The sequence below is a fragment of the Epinephelus lanceolatus genome, chromosome 10, assembly GCF_041903045.1.
Source record: "Epinephelus lanceolatus isolate andai-2023 chromosome 10, ASM4190304v1, whole genome shotgun sequence".
Classification (NCBI taxonomy): Eukaryota; Metazoa; Chordata; class Actinopteri; order Perciformes; family Serranidae; genus Epinephelus; species Epinephelus lanceolatus.
In genome coordinates this window covers 24189676-24213985 of record NC_135743.1, presented here as the reverse complement: position 1 = coordinate 24213985, position 24310 = coordinate 24189676, and positions in this window count along the sequence as shown.

Genomic DNA, 24310 nt, shown 5'->3' with positions numbered 1-24310 from the left:
TCGTGAACAAATACAAAGCTGTGTGTCTCCATTCTTCCAGGGAATATTCTCTGACACAAGATAGACAAGATGGTATGCTCATAATAGTGACTGACTTTGTCACGACATGGCATGGGGATCAGAATATAGCATGCTCAGTGAATACTGTCTTGTACTGACAATCAAAAGCCAAGTGGAATTAGATTGCAACATTTTATTTTCAAAGACAATACTGGGTGTATTATCAAAATCTATAAATAGAGGTGATATTCAAAATTGTCATAATACCCACAATTGCATGCAGCTCGCAGATTTTATACTACTGAAAACACAACAGTTGCAAAGAATGAAATTCTCAGTGTTGGACAAGGTGTATATAAACACGATTTGAGCTAACGTAGGCCTTAACATAGGACTATTTACACAATATGGCAGGGCAATATATTCATATTATATCGATACTGTGATATGAGACTAAATATCTTCTTAGATTTTGGATATCGTAATATTTTCTTGTTTTAAAGGCTGCTTTACAGTAAAGTCATGTTATTTTCTTAAAGCTATTCTTACCTTTCTTGCATTTCACACAGCACTTAGAAAAAATTTGAACATCCACAACTCCCTCCAAAGTCCCATCCCCCTCCTCCTGCAACTCCACCTCCCTCCAATGGCCTACTCCCCCCTCCTCCATTACGTCCTCATTACGTCTATGATAGATGTAGGTGTTGGCAAGGTAACGTTAGATACATGGAAGAGGAGAGCGAGTGTAACGTTACAACCAAGACAGTCAAACGCAACCCCAGAGTTTTAAAACTCAACCGGAGTCAGTGATGACTGATGAGTTTTAGAATAATGTTACAGTGCTAACGTTACATAGTAGTGTTAACGTTACTAGTAAGTGGAAACGCACAAGGAAGATAACGTCAATGTATCAGAGGCTATGCTACAGTAGGCTAACGTTAGCCATTAGCAACTGGATGCTGTGTTGTCATATAACGTTATATATTATATTAGAAGCAAACTAAACATAACCTTACCTGTCCCGCACAGTCAAACGCAACCCCAGAGTTTTGAAACTTATCCGGGGTCAGTGATGACTGATGAGTTTTATAATATAACGTGGGTGTTACGCGAGCGGTTACGTCAGTCTAGTCGGAGGCCTCCACGTGGGGAAGACAGACAGGTCGCGCGGCCAATCATTGTATTTGGTCCGAATGCAGTGATTGGTCGGAGTTTTCTTAGAACCATATGAGAATGATATAATTATGAGTTTTTTCTCTGGTGAAATTCACTTACATTTTAGTGTGTCATCAGCTTATTAATAGCATTTTACCCTAAACAAAGAAAAGTATAAAATTGTTGCTTTAAGTTACCAGACTACTATTTGTCTTAACCCACTTTGTCATTACACATTACCAATGATTATTCATCAAAACATCACTATGTAAATATTTTGTGAAAGCATCAACAGTCAACCCTACAGTATTGTCACAATATTGTATTCAGGTATTTGGTCACAAATATTGTGGCACATGTTTTTTACCCATATTGCCTGGCAGTCCTTCACAATAGGGAAATGCACAAGAAAATGGTGAGAATAAAAAACTGTTTTCAGTGGAAGCTCTGGCCTAATCTGGCCAGGTATTACTTTGGAGGCTCACTCAAAATAACTCTGAATTAAGCACTGATTTCCATGGTTCAGAGGCCAAGTCAGACAAGTCATCTGAGACACAATATGTTAAGTTGGAAATGTGTAGTTTTGCCAATAATGTTGAATGATTCATCTTCTCATCCACAACAAACATTGCATGTATCAAATACATGACTTACACACCCACATACACATATTTAGCACACAAATGCTTATTAGACCTGCATTACTCTCCTCACAGCAAAGCTTCAAAACTTGAATGAGGGAATACTCACTCTTAAAAGCAACTTGCAAGACCATCTGCGCATGCGCATTCACAAATCATACAACAGGTGACTCTGAATGGACCTATAAAGCAAAGTTAAGCAAATTTCAAGTGATTCAAAGCACTGCAGCTTCTGTCCCGACTGTCTGTGTGGGGATGACGGCTATATCAGCTTTAGAAAGTCCAGGCAAACAAGGTGAAGTATGTAATATAACCTCCATTCCTCAACATGAGCAGCAGTGTTAAATATGCAGAGACAGCAAAGAAAACACACGTGACCATCAGAGAAAAAAACAAATACATAAACAGACAGATGGTAACTCACCTTTTATGATGTCTCTGTCGTGGAGATGAAGTATCCATGTCTGTCCAGCTGAACCTCTGTTTGGGTTGTCAGCAGTCCTCTTCTTCATCTGTCTACCGTTGCTAGCTTAAGAGTTAACGGTTAAACGTCCGCCGGACTTTATTAGCATTAAGTTAACACTCCCGGTTGTTTCATTTAAATGAATACATTGTTAACTTTCTGTTGTTTGTCGTGAGGCTAGAGTATGTCCAGTCTAGCTCCACAGTTCATTCAGTGTTTTTTGTCCATGGGCCTGTCCATTTCAGTCATGACAGCAACAGCACCGTTTACCTTTCCTCCATTGCGAATTAAGGGTGCAATACCGGCTTCGGCCACACAGACTGGCTTACAGCCCAGAGGGGCGCTGTTTCTTTCATTTGAGGAAAGTGAATGAAGAGTGGGGAAGTCATGGCAAAACAAGGAAAAAAATAAATGTCTGGTGGGTGACAGAAAAATATGAAATATTTTTATTAAAATGTACAGTGATAGCTATTTGGGTAGTGAGGAGTCCTGGCTTGCCTTAATTCATTGAGAGAGAAAGTCAGTGCATTTTAGGGAGGCCACAGGTTTGTTGCAACTGGTCCCCTTTTCCTGGTTCAGATACAAGCACTACTACAAGCATCGGTGTAGATTTTGGGGGGTACACAAGGGACATGCCCCCCTCTCCCCCCAAAAACATGAAAGTAGCAGAGTACTTTTATTCTTGACAAAATTAAAGACATTTACAGTGTAAATTGATGCAGAAAAGGTACAAATTGGTGCATAAAAAAATATTCAGCAGAATGCAGCAAATTATCTGTGTGTTCCAGTACCCATACTACCACACTATATAGTATGCCAGAAAAAGATTTAGTGTGTACCAATACATAGTATGTCAAATACAGTATGCCAAAAATATCAGGATGTCCTACTGCATGCAGTCCAATATTGCAGTATGTAAGCCAGCGTGCTTTTCTGGCTATTTTGACCCACAATCCTCTGCGCAGCACAAGATACGTCACATTGACTGAGCTGCAAACAGATAACAGCTTGACAGCTCATTGACAGGTGTTTGACAACTGATTGACAGCTGTCAGAAGTCCCAAGGAAAGATGACAGCGCATTCAGGTGACCAACGACCAGTCGATTTGTAATAAAAGGAATATTAATTGTTTAATCAAATAAAATAATTATAAGTATAACCAACAAAAAAGGGCATAAGTGTTAAATAACTATGACAGAGAAATGTGGAGCCTATGTAATATGTTAGAATCTACATTGTATGCAGTTATAACTTATTGCAAAATAACAACATCAGAGCTGTCTGGGTTGATCTCCGTTTATGGTGAGCTCGGTGAATGGCATTTTGTTTTATCTCCATGGTAAAAGGGTCAAAGTTCAGGGCGTAACGTTGAGAAAGTAGTCCCAAATGTGTGCATACTATTTGAAACCGTACGTACTTTAAGGGCAGTAGCAGTACCTACTAAAAGTAAAAAGAAAAAGTATATGATTCGGAATGCACCCTAAGTGTTTGGTGCTCAAAATTATTTAGGCAGAGGAACCCCAGACCTGTGTTTCATGTGTCATCCCCAATGTTGATACAAAACCTATGCCCTTGGCTACAAGGAATCACAGTTGAGACTATTTTATGATGTGTGAAACTATCATGTAAATGCACTTGTGATACAACATCATTCATGTAGTTTTGATAAATTGAGATGAAGAAAACATGATATTTTCTCATGAGCTGGTTGCTCAAATCAGAGCGAACAAATGTTGCCAAATGCAAGGCCAATATTTACTCATTTACTTTACATTCATCAAAGAGAATAAGGCCTCAATATAGTACATCAAGGATAATGTGTTCTTTTTGTCTCTTTCATATTTCTAGAGGTCAAAAATAAAAGCAGCTTTGACTGACAAAGATAGATGAAAGTGACCTTCATTTCAGAATGTGGTGTTTTGTTTTCTAAATGTATCAGTTGGCACATTACTACACGCCAAAGTGTCTTTGTGAATACAGTGACAGTTGCTCATGATAACCCACAGACCTTGTTTTTGAAAGTTTTGTCCTACTGTATGGAGATGAACGGTTTGTTTGAGAAACAAATAGACAAATGCAACTGAGTGCCCTGTACCGGGGTGATCTACAGGGAGCATGGATGGTAGTCTGAAGAAAGAGGACACATTTTGTTGTCATGTTGGGAGAACTGTCTTTTTATACCTCTGTGTTCATGTGGGTAATGCTAACAAAGAGTATCCCCATTGAAGTTGCTGTTATTTAAATTCAGAAGAATCAGAAGGAAGCTTAAAGTGAACATTTCCACCGGAGCTCCAGTTTTAGGGAAAACAAAGCTCATTCACAGCTGACAGAGAGCCTTGTGTATTTCAGTCCCAGGGAGAAAAGCGTTCATTAGCATTTTCTTACTGAATGTTCCCTAAAGTGGCACATATGGATGTATCTCATGAAATGCCACTTCTCTCAGCATTGTGGCGAATGTTGCATGACTTGCACTGTGGCATATTGTGATGCATTCCCTCCTCTTCCCTCTGCCTCTTGTGGCTTGTATGCTAACTGATCCATTAGGGAGTAAAAATGCTGTGTGTTTACTGTAAATGTGGCAGTATGTTGTGCTCAAGCTTATCTTTTGTACCCACATCACATCAGTCATTTCCTTCTTACCTCTATTTCCTTGCTTGTATTTGCTGATATGGCTGCCTGTTGTCTCCTTTAATCAGAAACAGTGTTTGAACAGCTTTTGATAAAATAGAAAAGTGTTTTTGACTTGCTGTGGGTTCTCAAGCGTCACAGGCTTTTTACAGCATGGAGATCTTCTGTGTTGACCTGATGATGGATCCAGAACCTTGACACTCTGGATAGTCACACATGCACATAACGACATGGCTGCATGAGCACTCAAGCATACACACACACATACCAGAAGATACGTGATATAAAGGAATCTGCTCAATAGCTTTTTTCCCTGGGTCAACTTTCCCTGCGCTGAGATGTGAAATAAAAGCTGTTGCACTGTGTTCACTACAATCTCTGGCAAAGTTTCCCACTATTGACTACAGAACTTGTTGGCATCATTGGTAGCTGGCCTCTCAGTAGGCTGGCCATAGTTTTGCATGTGTGTTTGTGTGAGTATTTGTGTTTGTTAGCTTGAGCTGAATGCCTGTGCATTGGTTGTGTGCTTTTGAGTTTGGCAGTGGATATGATTAGGATGGAAATATGTGTTGGCTTACTGACTCACTGGCAAGATCTAAATGAGAGCAAATGGAAATAAGGAGGTCGGGAATAGAAGTTGGGGATGAATGGACACTGAGGAGAAGATAAAAGGTTTAGATAAATGCAGTGGCAGCCAATTCTCCATGTGTGTGTGTCAACCCTCTGATGTTACAGGTGTTATTGTTTAATCCATCCACTTTCTGCAACCGACGGTTGCTAAAGCGTCCCCCCTCTCTGTTCTTGCTGAATGTGTGTGTATGCTTGTGTGTTTCTCTCCTCTATCGTCTCTGTTTCCTCCAGCCTGAGTAAATGTCAGAGCAAGCTGCTGCTCTTCCCAGACCACGCCGTGGGAGACAGACCAACCTCATCGCCGTGGCAACCCTCTGTTCTGGCTCAAAGAAAGAGGCAAGGGCGGAGAAGAAAGGAACTTTTATGCCTCTGAAACCCCACTAGTTTCCTCATCCCCCCTCGTCCTTGTGCATTGTAGCCCAGCCCTGAACCATGTGGCCAAGCTCCCAGGCTTTACTGTGACTAGAGAGGAGGAAGAGAGGAGGGCTGCAATTACTAAGTAGGTGATGAGGGATTTCTAAAAGTCAGTTTGAAAATAAGACGTTGTAGAAATATTGGCAGGGAGTCTATGGGGCATTATTCTTTGATAGATACTTTATAAATTAATGGAATTAAAGATCTCACTTCTGAAAGTAAAAATCCTGCCAAAGACATTCCTCATACAAGGTAAAGAAAGCTTAAAATCACCAGCAGGCCCAGGAAATGGCCATGTTAGATTTCCCAGAATACTTCCTTGGCTCGGAGCCATTGTATTTGGTTTCAATTTACACCAGCAGGAGGCTGCCTGATACCTTTCTTCTCTGGTAATGGCTTTCTTCTCCAAGCTGACTTGTCACCTCTAACAAGAAGTGTACCTTAAGGGATTTCAGTGGTCATAGGGAGTAGTCGTAGGAGACTGGCCAAAGACTGTCACTCATATCCCAAGCAAAGACTGTTTTTTTTGTGACAGCACAATCGGTTGTGGCACTAAGTTGAGTTGCTGAAATGACAGCATTTAGCTATTACCCTCCCTGGGGGAGAGGTAGGAGACTGTTGGAGAGACAAAAATTGAGAGAGTGAGAGGGATGGAAGTGTGGCGGTGGCGGTCAGAAGTGAGGAACCATCTGGTTGTAGGTGAGGGACCATATTTAACACTGGCGGAAGCCCAATATTGTGTCTCTATTGCATCCAGGTTTCTGCCTGTAAATTTGCCCATTTCCCACTGTAAATCTGTCCATTCTGCTCCTGCAATTTTTCTCTAAATTACTTTGCACCTGATATTCTCACACACACACACACACACACACACACACACACACACGTGCACACACACACACGCACAAACCATACCCTTTAACTTGTTTGTTTGTTGCATCTTGTCTGCTCTAATGATTGATTAATTCCTCACATTCTTGCTCTCACACAGTGACTTTGACACACAGATATACTCACCTTTGTCCTTTTGTGAGAGTCATTTCATTTCACCCACGCCTTCATTGCAGGCTGCTGTATCACACTAAGGCTGTAACTATGGAGAGGAAAGACTACAGTTGTTCGCCTTCACCTTGGCCATGCTTATAGCTGAACTGGTTCATGTTCTATCAGTGTATATATGCATGTATAACTGGAAAGATTGTCATGGATGCAAAGCTATAATATGTATTCAAATTCACAGGTGTGGATGAAGGCAGTTTTTTCACATAAATGTGAATATTAATGTGTTTAATTTGGTGCAGAGAGAAGCTGTTTTGGTAATAATAATCAGTGATCACACATGTGATTGCATGTTCCCTCATTACAACTAATATGCTATGTGCATGTGGGTGGAAGGGGGAAGGAGCAGGCCTGTTGTGAGAGCTGTGGCAGGTGTGTCTGACAGAATTTCCATGCCCTGTTTTGGGTGATCTTGATCATATGAATATTTTTTTGAAGGTGTGTGTGCATGCGTGCATTTTTTGTGAGCATATGCGCTGCGTGTGTCTGCATGGACTGTGTGTGTATGCATAATAGTGTTTTCTGCTCGGCTGGCTGTGCCGGTGTGCGCCTGTGTTCAGGTTGCACATGACCCCGGCTCCGCTGGGAGGTCCGTGTCTTTCATGTCCCCTGTTCAGTTCTCCCTCAAATCTGGGTCAAAGGATAAAAGAATAACCCCTATCTGCAATGATTCACACACACCGACACACACTGACACACACCGGCCTCTCTGAAAAATGACTTCCTGGAGATTTGAGTGGTAACAAGGTGGCATTGTGGAGGACACTGAAGAGGACAACTTTTAAAATTCACCTTATGTAGCGGCAGACACACTGTCCTAAATCTAGACCCTGTCACCTCTCTCTATTAACAACAGTTATTCACTGCACCAGTTAGTCATCCAGTCCTTCCCCATCTTACGTCTCCCACTGTCTCACTTGGTTTGTTTCAGCACATCTCACAGTTGATCTTGCATAGACCAGATGAGAATGCTGGATTTGCAAGTCGGCAGCGAGTCGATTAGGAATGCGTTGTGGCTCAGTGTCTCCTGGCATCCCTCTGTCTCTCTCTCCATTTCTCCCTCCGTCTTTCCACCCCTCCTTGTGAAGACTTTCCTTCTCTCCCTCACTAAGCCTCTCCAACAATGCTGATGCTCTGGACCAGCCTCAACCCTCAGCGGAGGAAGAAGCCATGCCGGGGCATTTCTGCGTGTCAGTGTGTGCAAAGGCATTCATGGGTGTGTGTGTGTGGCAGTTAGGGAAGATAGACCTTGCCAAAGAACAGAGGGAGCATCCTCAGTCCCCTGCGCTTCTGAGCAGTGGCTGTCATTGAGGTCTTTTCTTTCTCTGGTTGGGAAAAAAAGACTGAGGGGAAGCAGGGAATTGTTCCTGCACTGGGACACCCTGCCTCTCATAACTTCAGCCCGGTGGGCCTCAGGCTTGGAGCAGGGCAGTGTGTGTGGAGGATGTTAAGACCTACTGCCTGTCATAGATAAAAGCTGCAGACCTCCTACTAACAGTGGGACACAACCATCTGGGAGGACCACTTGCAGTGCCTTATATCCATGCAGCCCCCTGCTGCGCACCCTTGTATTCACACACACACAGCATGCTTAGAAATCCATGCTATGCAAAGGTGGACCCTGTCAGATTGATGGAGAAGTCCCCTTGGCACACTTTATGTCCCCAACATGTTTTGTAAAAAAACATTGTTAAGCACAGACACTCCCCATCACTCCCAACAGTCTGTGCATTCTTTCCCCGCCACCTCCTCATCTCCATCCTGCACAGCCAGAGCAGCACATTGTTCCTGGACCTTTCTCTGTTAATGGAAAAGTGGTGTAACTTATGTGTCATTGTGTGAACAGTCATCGGTGCCTGACAGGGATCTATCATAACAGAAGGTGGTTTTCTCTGTCAGCCAGGACTTTGCCACAAGAAGTGGAGACCACTATGTGCCTCTAGCACTGGTTGATATACTACCATGCAGCTGGTGGTCAGTAGTGGTTCCTGGTTTGTAGCTCCTTGGCTTGTGTTCTGTGTGACTAACAGTTCTGTAGAAAAGTAATGTTTTTTCTTCTCTTTTTTGCATTATATAATGACCCAAACTGTACAGATATGTAAATTTCAAGATAAAGACTCTCTGTGGTGGACTAAAGCCTGATTATTTAAACGGCACCAAACTATCAACAAAGAATCGTCTCTTCGCAATCCTTAAGAGACCATTCCCTCTTTCAACAAGAACATACAGCATCGCTATTGCCCCAAACCACCCACATTAGTTGAAAATATGATTATTAAATTCACATTTTTAATTATTAACCAGCTGCATAGGCTCTCTGTCGCATGCTGTGATGTTCGTGTTTAAAGCAGAAAGATGTGCTTAATTATGTAGGTTTCTAATACATAGTATATGGTATATATGGTATAGCAGTGACTGTGAAAGAACATGGCTTTGGCACAGTAATAGTTAATATGTGGCAGTTAAATGACTCTTTAAAAGTTCAGTGTGTAGGATTTAGGGGCATCTGTTGACAGAAATGGTATATGATAATTATATCCATGTTTTTTGTTAGTTAATAATCACCTGAAAATAACATTCATTGTATTTTGTTACCTTAGATTGAGCCATCTCTATGTACACACAGAGCGGGTCCTCCTCCACGGAGTCCACCATGTGTTCTACAACAGCCCGGAATGGACAAAGTTCTGCAACAGTTCTGCCCTAACAGGTAAATGTCCAACAGAAAACTGTATGTATGACACTTCTTAAATTATTAAAGTATTGAACAGGTAAAAAAAAAATAGATCTAGCTCAACTTACAGTGAGGCTATAGGTATGCTGAGACCTTTATGGATGATAGTGGTCGGAGTCTCTACACATCTGGTTTCTCCTCTCCACTGGCTCAGGTGCTGATCTTCTTCTGTCTTTACCAGCAGAACCATAAGAAGTGAGAACAAAGAGCTATCCTGGGAAATTACCCTGTCGACAGACGGCACATTGAGACTTCGTTAGCACAACCACCCAACCTAGTGCCTCTCCAGCCTGATCGAACGGAGCAACTCTCCATGACAGGGTAAACAAAGCAGAATCACAGGCATGATGAGGAAAAGAAGGTTTTTTTCATGTGATTCAATCTCTGCAAATCCCTGAGTACCCAGGTGGTTGTGTGTGTTCATGTATTTGCACCTGGCATGTGCCAGTGAAGAGTGTTTCTCTTTGTTTTAATTATGTATGTATGTTTATTCTCCGAGTGTGTGTGTGTCTTAATGAGGGTAATATATATGTAAATGTGACTGTATGTATACAATGTGTCCATATCGATATATACCATTTAAAATATCTTTGTGTTTTGGTATTTGTGTTAATGCAAATATTTGTGTGTTTGTGTGTGTTTATATGTGTATGTGTGTGTGCCTTTCCGTCTCCCTGCCTGCGTGTGTTTCTTTGTGCGCTTCAGGCAGCGAAAGAATGTCTGTGTTGAGGAGAAAGAGGAGGCAGAGGAGAGGTGTAAGTCGGAGACTGCAAGTAAACAACCTGCAGTAGCTACAGCAAGTGTCAGTCTTCCTGCCTCTCTTCCACCGCTTCCGTGCCTTCCTCCTTTACTTTTCACTCCTGCGCTTAAACAAACACACACAGCAATTGTGCTGCCAAGTTACTGAAGAACTCGTTCAGCAAACTTCCGGGCTTTGCATCTCTGCTCAGCTTTTTGTGCCTAAATTGATAATTGAATCGACTATCGCCATGTAATCAATTAGGGTGTTCATCCCCGGCTCCGAATCAAACAGTTAATTGGCTTGTGCCACAGAGAGGCTGAGACGGAGAGCAGACTGGTGCAGGAGGGACTGTTGGATTACTACAGATGGGCTCTCAGACCTATTTGCATTGTGTCTGACTTTAAGTCCTTGATTGCCTTTCTTGTGCAGAAATTGCTTGGGTGCCAGCAGCACACAGGTTGGGATAGGACCTTGGTGACAAATCCTGCCTGTTTAAGTGAAGAGGGCAGGGATACATACAGTATAGAGCGCACACAGCGGGTTATCTCTCTGCTTTGATCACAATCTTTCAGACAGATGCATGCAGGTTTCTCTTCCATTAAACACCCTTTGTTACTTTTTACCCAATGTCCGGAAAAATTCTTTGCCACCTGCAGTCAGCACTGCTTTGTCTGAGCACACAGAGAGCAAAGCATTTCAAGTCCAAACAACCCTGCAGTATTGATCCACCCCACACCTTATTCCATTTTGTCCTCTAAAACATGCCTTTTCAGTCGGTTGACTTCTATTCAAAGCTATCCAGTGAGACCTGTGTCAATGGGGAAGCTTGACTTCATTCCATAGCTCTGGAAGCCCCCTGGGGGCTAAGCATAGGCTGCTAGACAATGACAGGCAGGGGGCTAATAGGCCGGATAGGACTGGATAAAAGAAGAGGGGGGGTTTGTTGCAAAAAAGAAAAAAAAAACTTTTAAGACCAGGACACCACCATCTGCTTTTGTGGTGATGAGCATCAAAGCCTGAAGGAACCCTGTTGGGTCTCTCTTTCAGATGGCCGTCCTACATATGGGCTTCATATTTCACCAGGACAGACAGTCAGCAAGGCCCATTGGGCCACAGCCGAGGCCGCTATTCTGTCTCCCCGCATGGTTTCCAGCCTTTGAGAAGAGCAGTGAGATTACTTTTATTTCTCCTGAGAAATGTGGCTAATAAATGACCAGGCTTGACCCAGAGGATTTGGGCCTGCACCCCTCCCCACCTCTCTAAATGAAGGTATGGAGGAAGAGGGGCTCTGTGGGAATGTTACTGTTGAGAAAAAATGTTAGAGAAATGGGTCAGTGCATGGCTGCAACGACATGCTCCCAGGGTGATTAATTATTAAAGTGACTAATACTACATTTGCCTGGCAGCACTGGGGGCTTCAGTCCACATTGGTGACACCATAACAATAATCAGCCCCTGCTGTATCTTTTCTATCTGTCTTCTCCCTGTCGACCCGGCTTCCTCTTTAATTCCCACTCTTTCTGTTATTTTGCCCCTGCAGATTTCTGTTTTCCTCCCGATTGATGAACACAGACCTCATTATCTAATTATGCCTTTTCACTCATTCTCCCTATCTCTATCTCTGCCTTCCTCTGCCTCTTTCAGCCCCTTCTCTTGTTTCCCCTCTGTCAGTGGCATAGCCTCTATCTATAAGTGTGTTCCTTGATGAGAAATGTGAAGGCCAGACATATAATATCAGTGCTGATGGAAACCAGCCACTCCTGTCTAACTCTGCTTCTCCTTCGCCTTTTGCTAGACTTAGCCTGCCTCAAGGTAGCATATGGCATTCTCTCAGACTGCTGGACTCGTTGGCCTCCCACACAACACTGTGCATCCATCTCTCCCTCACTCACAGCTCCTTTATGGGCTCTCCAACAGTTATTTTCTCCCGTACCCCTCTCCCCTGATACTGTGCAGAGAGCCCCATCCCTCCACATTCTATTTCACACAGCCACACTTCAGTGACGTTCACTGCAGAGATGGCTCAGGTTCTGGCAGTTGGTGAGAGGAGGGCGGTCGAGTCTGGAAGGCACAGTCATTAGTTAAATATTAGCCAGACTGTGCTCTATTCCCCCAACATCCAGGGGAGGGGTGCAAGAGTCATACCCTTCCAAAACAATGGGCCATAAGGGGATGGCTTTGTGCCCTCATGCTCAGATATATGTGCACACACACACACACACACACACACACACACACACACACACACACACAATACTCTCTTCCTTTCAAACCCATACAGATGGCGATCTCTTTGTTATATCTTGTACATAAGGTGCAGTACATCACACCCCTTGAGAGATGTGTTAACCTTACCAAGGTACAAGCAGAAGGTGTAACAACAATGAAGGTGGGGTCACAAACAACAATAGACAAGGCCCACAATTACACAGTTGTACAAAAGAAAACACGGCCAGATATGGTGGATGTGTGCCTGCAGATGTAGAAATACAGAGGTGAGGACAAACAGTTAGGTCCCACAGCAAAGTTGAACAGATGGTTACACACGGTGAAAGTTGTGGAAGCACATTTTTTTTCCTATATATTATGACAAGGGGAAAGCGAACAGTCATTTTCTGCCCGGTAAAAGTCACAGTGAAGTAGCCGTTGATTGCATGGAGGTAGATATTGCTTGCTTGGGTAATTCTGACATCAGGCTGCAGCATCTTTAAATTACAGTTGGGCAGCTATTTTATGTTTCGTATTTGATGTTTCTGTGGAGATCATACGGAACAGCATCACCCTCAAAACGATCGGTCCAAAAGGAAGAAATCGTAAAGATAAAGAGGACTTTTGTGTATGGTTTGTTTTGCCTCCGGACTGAGACAAATTCTTTGGTGATTATAATGAGAACACTGTGGACACCATATCAGTCAGAGTTTGAGGTCTTGCTAAGAGCGGTGCTTTTGTGTATGTGTTTCACTGTGTGTGTGATTGTGTGTGTCTCTCCAAGGCATAGTGTATGGTGTGTGGGAGCCACAAGGCGCACGCACACAGTGCACAGGATTCATGCTGTTTGTGTGGTGAAGAGTGTGTGGAATTCATGCTGTGAGACTCAGAGATCATCTCTGCTTTGCCCAGGAAGCCTCTGGTCAGACAACAGCTATCTCAGCACAGTCTCTCTCTCTTGTCATTTTTTCATCCCCTTCTCCTATTTGCTGTTTGCTTGCCTCCTCTCTATTGTCTTCACTCTAAATATAAAGACAGCATTCAATGTGTGAAAACATTTAATTAACCAATAGCCATGTATTGCACAAACAACATGAAAATATAAACATATAACGTTAACACTACAGCTGTCAGCATTAAAGCATTCATCTTGATGCAGTTAAGGTCTACACAGAACAACTCATCCTTACTTTTATTCAAGCCGTCACAGTTATGGAAAATAAGACCGCACTGCACTTTTGAATGACTCCTTTCACTTTTAAAAAAAACACTTCCAGATGGCTCAGTTGACAGTGATATGCACCTTGTGTCAAACGAAATTAAAATATTACTGAAGTTTTTCCGAATTTGAGCTACCGTCTATGAGCCACGCACACAGGTCCAGCTAGTCACGGTAACATATGCACTAAAGCCAAAACAACAATATTTTGGAGTGAGTGAAACACCACAGACCTGTGGATGAAACTAAATCGAGGAAGTTACTGACTGACTGCAGACACGCATCTTAAGGTCTGTGTGTGATTTAATCCTGGCTTCATATGAGTAGAGAAAAACTGCAAGCCAGTAGGCTACTTTATGCAATGTAAAATGTCATAGGCTTATGCTAATAATGTTAGCATGTTGAATTTGTGGGGAAAACATGTCTAGTACAAGAAAAACAATTTGTCAGTGAATCTTATGAGTTATAATTGAGCTGAATTTTGGAACATTATTTTTGTTAAATGTCATATGAAGCTACTCATTGTTGGCTTGACATGAGGAGAGGAAGCCTCTGCTTGCCGCTAGGCTAATTCATACAATGTAAAATACCATAGGCTTGTGCTAATAACGTTAGCATTTTGTATTTGTGAGGGAAATGTGTGCTGCAAAAGACAGGTGTTCTGTCTGTGAATCTTGAGCTATAATGAAGCCAATTTGTGTACTTGCATTCGAAATTATCGCTATTAAGCCATGTTTAATATGTCTTTTAGGTGTGTTTTGAATCAGTCAGACTTAACAGCACTACACAGAAACCCCACTGCTGACTAGTGTTTTGGAGGTGTAACTGCAGAGCGACACAGACACACCACTGCATAATTATATTATCTCAGGTTGGCATGTCATATGCCTTGCTGTCACAGAGAACAATGGTTTCACACATACAGGACCTGGATGGATCAGAGAGAGCAGTTTAAATGAAACTCCTGAAAATTGCAAATGCTGTCGTATTAACTGAGGATTATTGGACGTCAGTGAGTACTCAAAATTATATGGGAGAATGCACTTTCCTCACTAGAACAGTGTAATCCTTTAAAAACAACAAAAAAACCCCCACTGTATTTCACTTTGAAGTTTGCTCCTACCCTAAAGTCATGGTTTAAAGACCACACTGTTGTAGCAGTGCAGCACTGATTTGAAATAAATAAATATAAAAGCCATGTCATAAAGTAAATTTGTTCACATTTATTTGATTCCCAATCAAGATGCTCAGGTAACAATTGCTTCACTTTGTCAATATGGATTTCAAAACTGTTGGATTAGAATGTTAACATGCAATTAAAAATGTGATTAATCGTGATTTAAAAAAAAAAAACTAAAATGCTTGACAGCCCTAATTGACACAGAAATCATGAAGACATAAAGGTCATAAATCTCAAGTGTCATCATGAAATTATATTATATACACTTTTTGGACAATGATACTATATATGCTTATATCACAAAGTCTGCTACAATACGATTTTCATCAGTTCGATTCAGGAGCCTGCGATCAATATGGTATAATATCAGTAAATATCCTCATTGTCTTTCTCTTGGCTGCTGACCATTGTCCGCCTGGTGTTAGGCTGCTAGGACCACTTGAACGTTTAGGAAAGAAGTGTGGTTAGACATAGAAGCTGACACAGATGTACCATTGGATTTTCAAAATAAAGGTGCATCTTAAAGATGACAATATGTCTCAATGCTCTCACTTCACACCGATGATATTGGATCATTGAATCTTTATTTCAACCCAGTTTGATGTATCATTACACCCATAAAAGGTAACTGTTGTCCCCTTGTGGAAAAAGTATGTCAGCCTAAAGTTATGAACCCCAGTTCCAGTAGGAGTTCCATCTGAGCTGCTCTTTTATTTATGTGCTGTAACTTCTATATAATGTCCATCATGTGCTACTCCACTCCTCAGGTAACTGAAAGCAGACGGCGCTGAAATTGGAAACAGTCTGATTCATAACTTAGTCGTCCAAAGTCAATGCTTTCCTTCTGGCTGCACCTCAGCAGTCACCTCGTGTCTCCTTGAGTCCCTTTGTTTTCTTTTCTGACAACGGAGAGGTGGACGAGGTTGGGTATTTGAGCTGGTGACAAAACAAGCCACTTAGATTTGCCAGATTTCTGAACCACAATGAGCAATACATACTTCTGAAGGCACAAATTCACCCACCTACTGTTCCTGAGTGGAACCTAACACTGTATCTGAGGTACAACACTATCACAGGCTGACTCACAACACCCCTTGACCAATCCACATCAATATAAATATACAGATAGACAGATAGATTATGATCTGTAACTCCTGTTGCCACACCCATATGTTTCCAGCTTTGCTCTTTATTGTTCCCTTGAATCCCCAGCAGAGTCAACTGGGCAGGCACAGGTGTGAGCAATTAGTCGGATTCAGTAATGTACTCGCCTGCTCTCAGCTCTTTGCTCTCCTGAGTCGCAGACGGGGCCCATTGGGCAGGCAACAGTGCAATTAGTTCAATTTGGTAGCGTCGATTCATCCAGCAGCAGCCCCCAATGCACATTCTCACTACAATAAAACACAGCACTATGAAATAGGCCCTAATCCTCACTTTGGCACAGAAGTTTTGCAAAGCACTGAATGAATCCATGGTGTCAGCCTACAATACAATATAAGTAGGCAGCCCAGAACTACGCTTTCTGTTTCAAGACATTTGTAATTACTGCAGTTACACATCGATTTTTCTGATACAGTTCACCTGTAGAGTGCAAAAAAAAAACTTTGTACAATGGCCAGTTCCCACTTATTGATTACTCAAATTATCACTGACCCTTTTTAGATAGGAATTGTGTAAATTTGCAGGAAAGCCCAATCAGTCTTTTTTCAGCATTGGCAGTATAAAAACAAAATCGGGGAGTGCGGCAAAATGCCGCCTATCTAATTTTGTTTATCCAGAATGTGCCTTTTTCGGGGCAATGGGGGACGTGAGCGTAAACAAGTAACAAAAAGTGTAGCTCAGCGTGTGACGTAAACAGTGACGTGGGAGGGAAACTGCAGCTAGTCAGTCCTTCGGCGATTCTCTCGTAAGTTGGCCCGTCCTTCACCGTCCCTGTCATCTGACGGTTAATGGCCTCTTCGTTTACGAGGACAAGGAGGGCGCGCAATTCCTTGTCTCCCCAGTTGCTCATCTTTACAGTGTCTGTCAGGTTAGCGTTTCCTTCTTGCTACTAGCTGCTCATTCCTGCTATCAGCTGTTTCCTGTTTATCCAACACTAGGGGGTCGCACGTGCGGTGGCATCAACAGCTCCTCCCACAAGTCTTCAACAGCCCCTACCAGTATGACTACCCTACGAGGTGGAAAATTGGGCACCTAGGATCAACTCGCCAATCTGGCTCTGTGTGTCTAAATGCTCGCAGCTTGCCGGCAAAACGGCCCAACATTTGCGGAAAATCTGGCAGTGTAAAAGGGACTGCTGACCAATTTTCTATTAATGAATTAGAAATTCAAAAAAAAAAAAAAATTAAAAATTAAAAATTGATCATCTTATTGCTTTAATCATGCATATGATCACACTCTCTTTTGGTGTAATGGGAGTAGGGATGTTTTACAAATAACTACGTAAAGTTTCCGTAACATTAATCACTGGTTTGTGGACTCTTGTTCTGAGTTTCGGTCGTTGCCATCTTGGTCTCTTGGAGCTGAAGTGATCATATTTGGATGAAAGGGTGGAGCTGTGGAGAAGTGAGGGGTGGATCTGTCCCATAGACTGTAAAGATGAGTCACAGACAGCCTATCACTCAAGCAGCTCCGTCCTTGAACATGCATAACTTTAAGCCGATAACAGGGGCGGCATGGTGGTAGAATGATTAGCATTGTCATTGGGGTGGGGGGTTTCAACCTTGGATTGGAGGAGCCCTTCTGTGCAGAGTTTGCATGTTCTCCTCGGTGTCAGTGTGGGTTGTACTCCGGCTTCCACCTACAACCCAAACGGCTAGGTTAAGTGGGGACTCTAAATTGCTCATAGGTGTGAATGTGAGCATGAATGGTTGTCTGTCTCTATATTTTAGCTCTGTGATAGTCTGGCAGCCTGTCCAGGGTGTACCCCACCTCTCGCCCAATGTCAGCTGGGATAGGCTCCAGCACACCTGCGACCCCCAAGAGGATAAGCGGTTACGGAAAATAAATGGATAAATGAAATATAAACAAGTGAGTTATATAAAAAAATCACTCCCCATACAGCTGTCATGATTGTTGAAATTAGCTATAGAGACCAAAACCGTTTTTTTGTACCAGGCTATAAACATGTTTATTTCTGCTGTAAAGTTGATTTTAATATGGGGGTCTATGGAGACTGACTGATTTTGTATGTGGTCAAGATACGCATTAAAAAGAACAGTTTGACATTTGGGAAATGCTTTTTTTGCTTTAATATGGAGAGTTAGATAAAAAGAGAGATATAGCTCTTATTTCTGTCCAGAATTGGAGGAAACAGCCTAGCTCTGTACAAAGGTAATAAAACTCAGCTGGCCAGCTTTTCCTATGCTAACTAATTAACTCGTTACATCTCAATTGTTTAATCCCTACAAAAACAAAGTGTAAGAATGACAGTGTGGTTTTTTTTAAGGGGGTTATGTGCTGCATTATTTCTGGGCTAGTGACTTCCAGTGACTCCCTGGAGTCTTTTCTCGGTTGCCTCGCAACCTCACAGTGACAACAAGACTGTTTTTTTTTTTTTTTTACACTTCAGTTTTTATACAGAAAAAAACACCAAGATGAAACGTGCTAATGAGTGATCTTTAGATGTGCCAGAATGCAAAACTATTTGCATATTCCCCGAAATGTCATTTTTATAGCCTATGTTTGACGTTGTGTCTGCTTTTTCTGCCTGTGATGAACAACATACCCAAAATAACATCATGCCTGGCTTGCTTATAGATTTCTTGAAAGTGAGTAGTCCTACTTTTTATGAGCTCATTTATAGATTTATACATTTTCTGAATTATTGGATGGTAATATACTTTGCAGCAGTGGGTTTAAAATAATTGTGTAGCAGTGGGTAAATGAAAATCCCACATTTTTTTTACATCAATACTCAGGTCAATGGCCTCCATTACTATATACAGTATGTTGAAATCGTTAGCATGACTGTTTGGGAGTCTACATTATCCCGAGCCTGAATGTGAAAATTTAAGCATATAGCATGCGAGCCAGAGAGGCAGGAGCTGATACATAGCACACTTACCCCATTCACGGTAATTGAGGTGCAATCCCTCGTCCATATGGCGCATATTTGCCATGCACACATGCACACCCAATAGCATCTCCATACACACATGCTCATAACCCTTTAATCAATTAGTCTTTGGATTGCACGGGAATGTCAGCTGGTAGCACTCAGGAACCCCTCCGGCTCCTCTCTCAGACACATGCACACAAACAGGCAGATCACACTAAATCTCCAATCCTGCCCCCGACATCCCCTGACACCCAGTCTATGAGTAATATTTACATCGGTCCTAACTCTGGTGACAAAAAAATATAAAATGAAAGAAGCGTTTTGCACAGAATAAGCCGATTAATCTCAGCACGTGTAAGGCATGTAGTTGATGTTGTTTATTGTGTAAAAATTTCACATTTCTTGCCACACGTGGTCTCGTAACAGGCATACACTCCACTTGAGGTCACAACTGTCTGTAAATGGGCCCAAACCACCCACCCAGCACACCCCCTCTCACCACCTTGTGAGTTCAGGAATGCATAGCCTGTAATGTTCTTTACCGTTTGCAGTGTTTATGCAGCCTGCACACTCATTTAAATAACCTTGATTACTTTATTTCAGTGTGTATGTGTGTGTAAGTGGGCGCATGTGTTTGTGTGTGGGAGAGAGAGAGAGAGAGAGAGAGAGAGAGAGAGAGAGAGAGAGAGAGAGAGAGAGAGAGAGAGAGAGAGAGAGAGAGAGAGAGTGGTAACAGTGGTAATATAGTGTTCCTTGGCACTTTTAATTTCTGTCAATTATGACAGTATGTGCAGCCTGGCTTATTTGTTATTATATCATCAAGTCTGTGTTTATTTTAATAAGGCTTATAATGAATGGTACTATTAGCATGCTGGATTCAGGAATGTGCACAGGCGGAACAGCACTGATTGCCCATTCAGGTTTTCCACCCTGTTTTTTTAAATGGGGGATGGTGGTGGTGGTGCAGGTGTCTCAGGACTGATTCACATTATAATTAAAAAAGTCCAACCATCCATGTGCAGTTTGTTTCTTTATATGTTTGGCACTGGTAGGGAACCATTGCATGTCCTTGCTTGTTATTCTAACTTCACAGAGCTGTGCCTCAACAGTTCACAGCAGCGAAGCAAAAAAAACAAAACAAAACATTGATCAAAAGTTATTCAGTCTGTTTATCTTTAGACCATTTTCAGCCTCGACAGAATTCACGCTCCACATTTAGACCCGTCAAGATGCAATCAGGAACGGGAAATAGACTTTTCATCGAATTATATGTTATCTATAACATTTGCCTTAAGGATATTTAGTGTACCTTTAAAATAAGAGCAGACTCAAATGTTGTGTATGATTGCAAACGCTGTTCAATTCAACTTTAATCAGCACATTCTCCTTTGTCTTTGCTGGTTTTCTCACACTTTTGCAATTAAGCAGGAATTTCTTTTGAAGTTGATTGCCCCCTTCTTTCTCATTGCTTTTGTCTGTAGTTATTCAAATGAGAGCATAGCGACCTGGCATACCACCCTGTATTGTGCCTGCTGAGTTTATACCACTGCTATAGAGCATAAACAAAGACTGTTTAATTAGGTGCCTTGCACTTTATTAGTCCTTAACTCATACTTAACACACATGCATGCATACACACATACACACACAGCAACATCCCTCTTGAATACACACAACACTGCCTGCGTTACAGTCTTAACTTATTGAATAATGAGGCTCTTGCTTGGCTTGAACAAAGAATAGTTAAACTGCAATGAGGGCCAACTTGTGTGTGTGTGTGCACACACTTGTGTTTGTGTGTATTTGCGGATCTTTTTGGATGCTGACAAGGGGGAAGAGCTTGTTAAGAAAAATGTTTTCTTGGCCAGAAAACAGCAGCTTTTTGCTAACTGGCCTTTTTTTTGTCAGGATAACAAAGAGAAGCGGAAATATGCAACATTTAAAATCTTAAACTGATGAAACCACCTCCATCTTTAAACATATGCAGGCACATGTGCTGACGTTCTTTGTCTTAACTGCTTGCTTTTCCCTAACTTGGCTCCATCCTTTGTCCCTTTGACAACTTTGGCCCAGCGGACTCTTTAGGCTGGTCACCATGGATACCCACCCTCAAGTGGCGTGGGAGTGGTGCGGGTCAGGGGAGGTCAAGCCGAGGGACTGTTTTGGCAAACGGAGCACGCTTCATTAGGCCTTTTGGCTTGGGGTTCATTAAAACTGCAGGAGAGGACATTCCAGGAGACTCTATTAACCAAGCAGTCTTGTGACACGCTGTCAGGCCAACAGATTTCAAACATCTTGTGTTAAACCGCCGTGCCCTCCCTCCCTCCCCCACAAACACAAAGGCACAAACACACAAAACATACTTGCACACGCACAAAAACAAGTGTAGACTTCACACACATGCACACACACGCGCACACTCTCACGACTCCCTGCGTCTTCTGCGGCACTGCTGCCACACTCTTCCCCGCGCACCCTCCCTCACACAATAGCCTCCATCTGTTGGCCCGTTCAACTTTCCCTGGCGGTCCTCTGGGGGTTGTGAGTCTGCAGGTGGAGGGAACCACAGTCACCCTGCCATTGCTCCTGTGACACCTTCAGATCAAAATAGATACTCCGAAGAAGGAGGGCAGGAGAAGGAGGGAGCGCAGAATGTTTTGGGAGTGAAGGAAGGAAAATAAATACGTTTTATGAAGGATGAAGTGTTACAGAGGCAGGTTAAGTGTTAGGTGATTAGGACAGAGTGACAGGGTGGGAGGAGGTTGTATGGGTGGGAATAAAGTGATAGAAGGCACAGGGGTAGAATAAAAGAAAGGCATATGCTCTGCAACCTGCTACAGCGGTCCATATATTTAATCTTATTTTTCAAGTGGAGCACATGCCAGATAATGCGGCTAAAATGACTTGGAGAATCCTATCAGATCGTGCCACATGGTATAAGTACATCAAAACACTTTGGTTAGATCAAAATGCAAGCTATGGCACTTCAGAGGGAGCCTGTCAGATCGGTGCTTTTAACTGTCTGCTGCATAAGCAGGTATAACTGGATTATCCTTGTGTTTCGGTTGGCAAGCCTTATCATGTAGGCACTATGGTTGGTCAGTTCAAACTGGGCAGATTACAGTTTGCAGAGAAGAGGTTTAGCCTCGTTTGGAGCCCTGATATGTTAATTAAAGTGGATTTTCTGAAAATGGGACGGGCAGGATGGCAAACTCCACCTCAACAAAGCCATAAGCCCATCTGTTGGCAGAGGTGTATTTCGGCTTGATTGTGTGTGTTTTTTAATGTCTGTGTGCTCTTGTACTTCAATCCCTGTGAGAACCAGTTTGAGCCTTTCAGAAAGAGGACATGTTTGAGAAGTGAGGTCATTTTCTGGCCTGTGATCAGTTTTGGAGGAGGCTAGTTTAGGATCCACAAAGTTCTTTGCTTAAAAATTATGTGAAAGTGTTGTGATGATGAAAGACATCTAAAGTGCCACAAAGAAAAAAAAATGTGTCACATAAACATTAAACTTCGGGATGGATTAATGGAGTTTAGACATGCATTTCTGCAGCATATTATGTAACTTGTGCTTTTGGTTGTCATTTTTAATGCAGTGGTTTGGTCTGCAGCAGGTAATGTGTATAGGCCAATCACTAGTAGCCTATTGACTTTTTGCCTTGTAGCTTTCAGTCACCACAGCTAAAATTAAAGTTGGTCTGTTATGCGTGGTTTTAAGCTGATAAAATATGTTTTCTCCTCTAGCAACAGGGGTATAGACTGGCCATTTCTGAAGTCCCCATGAAATGAAAAATACATTTTCCAGTTTTAAACTTGTGTCTCTGTGTTAGTTTTTCATTTATCTTTTGTTATATATATTGTACCACAGTAGCCAGAACTATAACTATAATATTATTACTTTCAATAATGTTGTAAGCTACTGTCATTACCTGCATATCTCTCTCTCTCTCTCTCTCTCTCTCTCTCTCTCTCTCTCTCCCTCTCTCTGTCTCATTGTGTCATGTGGATTACTGTTAATTTATTATGCTGATCTGTTCTGTACGACATCTATTGCACGTCTGTCCGTCCTGGAAGAGGGATCCCTCCTCAGTTGCTCTTCCTGAGGTTTCTACCGTTTTTTTTTCCCCGTTAAAGGGTTTTTTTTGGGGAGTTTTTCCTTATCCGCTGCAAGGGTCCAAAGGACAGAGGGATGTCGTATGCTGTAAAGCCCTGTGAGGCAAATTGTGATTTGTGATATTGGGCTTTATAAATAAAATTGATTGATTGATTGATTGATTGATTGATTATATGTCAAAAATCAGTCATCTCTCTTTCTGTAAAAACAGTTTCAAATGTTTGATGACCAGAGTTGCATACCAAAATCCGGTGCCCTATTTGATTGGTTCCTGGACCAAATCACAACACAGATTTCAGTGCCTTGTTTCAGTGCCACACTATGTGCGTAGCAATTGTGCGACCGAGAGTGAGGGAGAGCGTGTGTGTGTGATGTTGACACGTGACAGTGAGGCTACAGCAGCTGGAGCAGAGAGTGTGAAGTTAAACATAGCAGTGCGATGTGTGAACAGTTTAGGCTCGTTGAATAAACGCTACAACTCCTCAACACCCAAACAAAGCCCCTGTGCTTTGCTTGCCATCTGCTGATTAAAGTGAAGGAGGTTAACACCGAAGTTAACAAGTGAAATTAGCTTTACATTGGAAACTGTCAAGGCTCCCTCAAGGTAGATTGTTGTCGTGACGGTCTCAGTTGGGTTAAGTTTATTTATGATGTGAATGTGTTATGTTAATTTGTTAGTAGTGTTTTGAAGTGTTAAGAGGGAATATAGTGTTTTGTGTCAGTTCAGGCACCGTATAAGCAACGGTACCATTTTAAAAGTATCATTTTGGCACCAATATGGAAAAAACCCAAACAATATCCAACCCTTAATGACTCATCCTGCACCGAGGGGCATTTACAAAAGTTCATCCACTCGAGTGAGACTAGCTAGTCACACTCTCGTATAAAATTGCACTTCACCATTTGTGGAATGTAGTAGCTACAAGAGCGATATGGAGAGAGATGGGAGGAGATGTGTGTTTAGATATCAGTAGGGGTGGGAATCACCAGGGGATCCACGATACAATATTATCTCGATACTTAAGTCACAATACAATATCATTGAGATTTTGAATATATTGC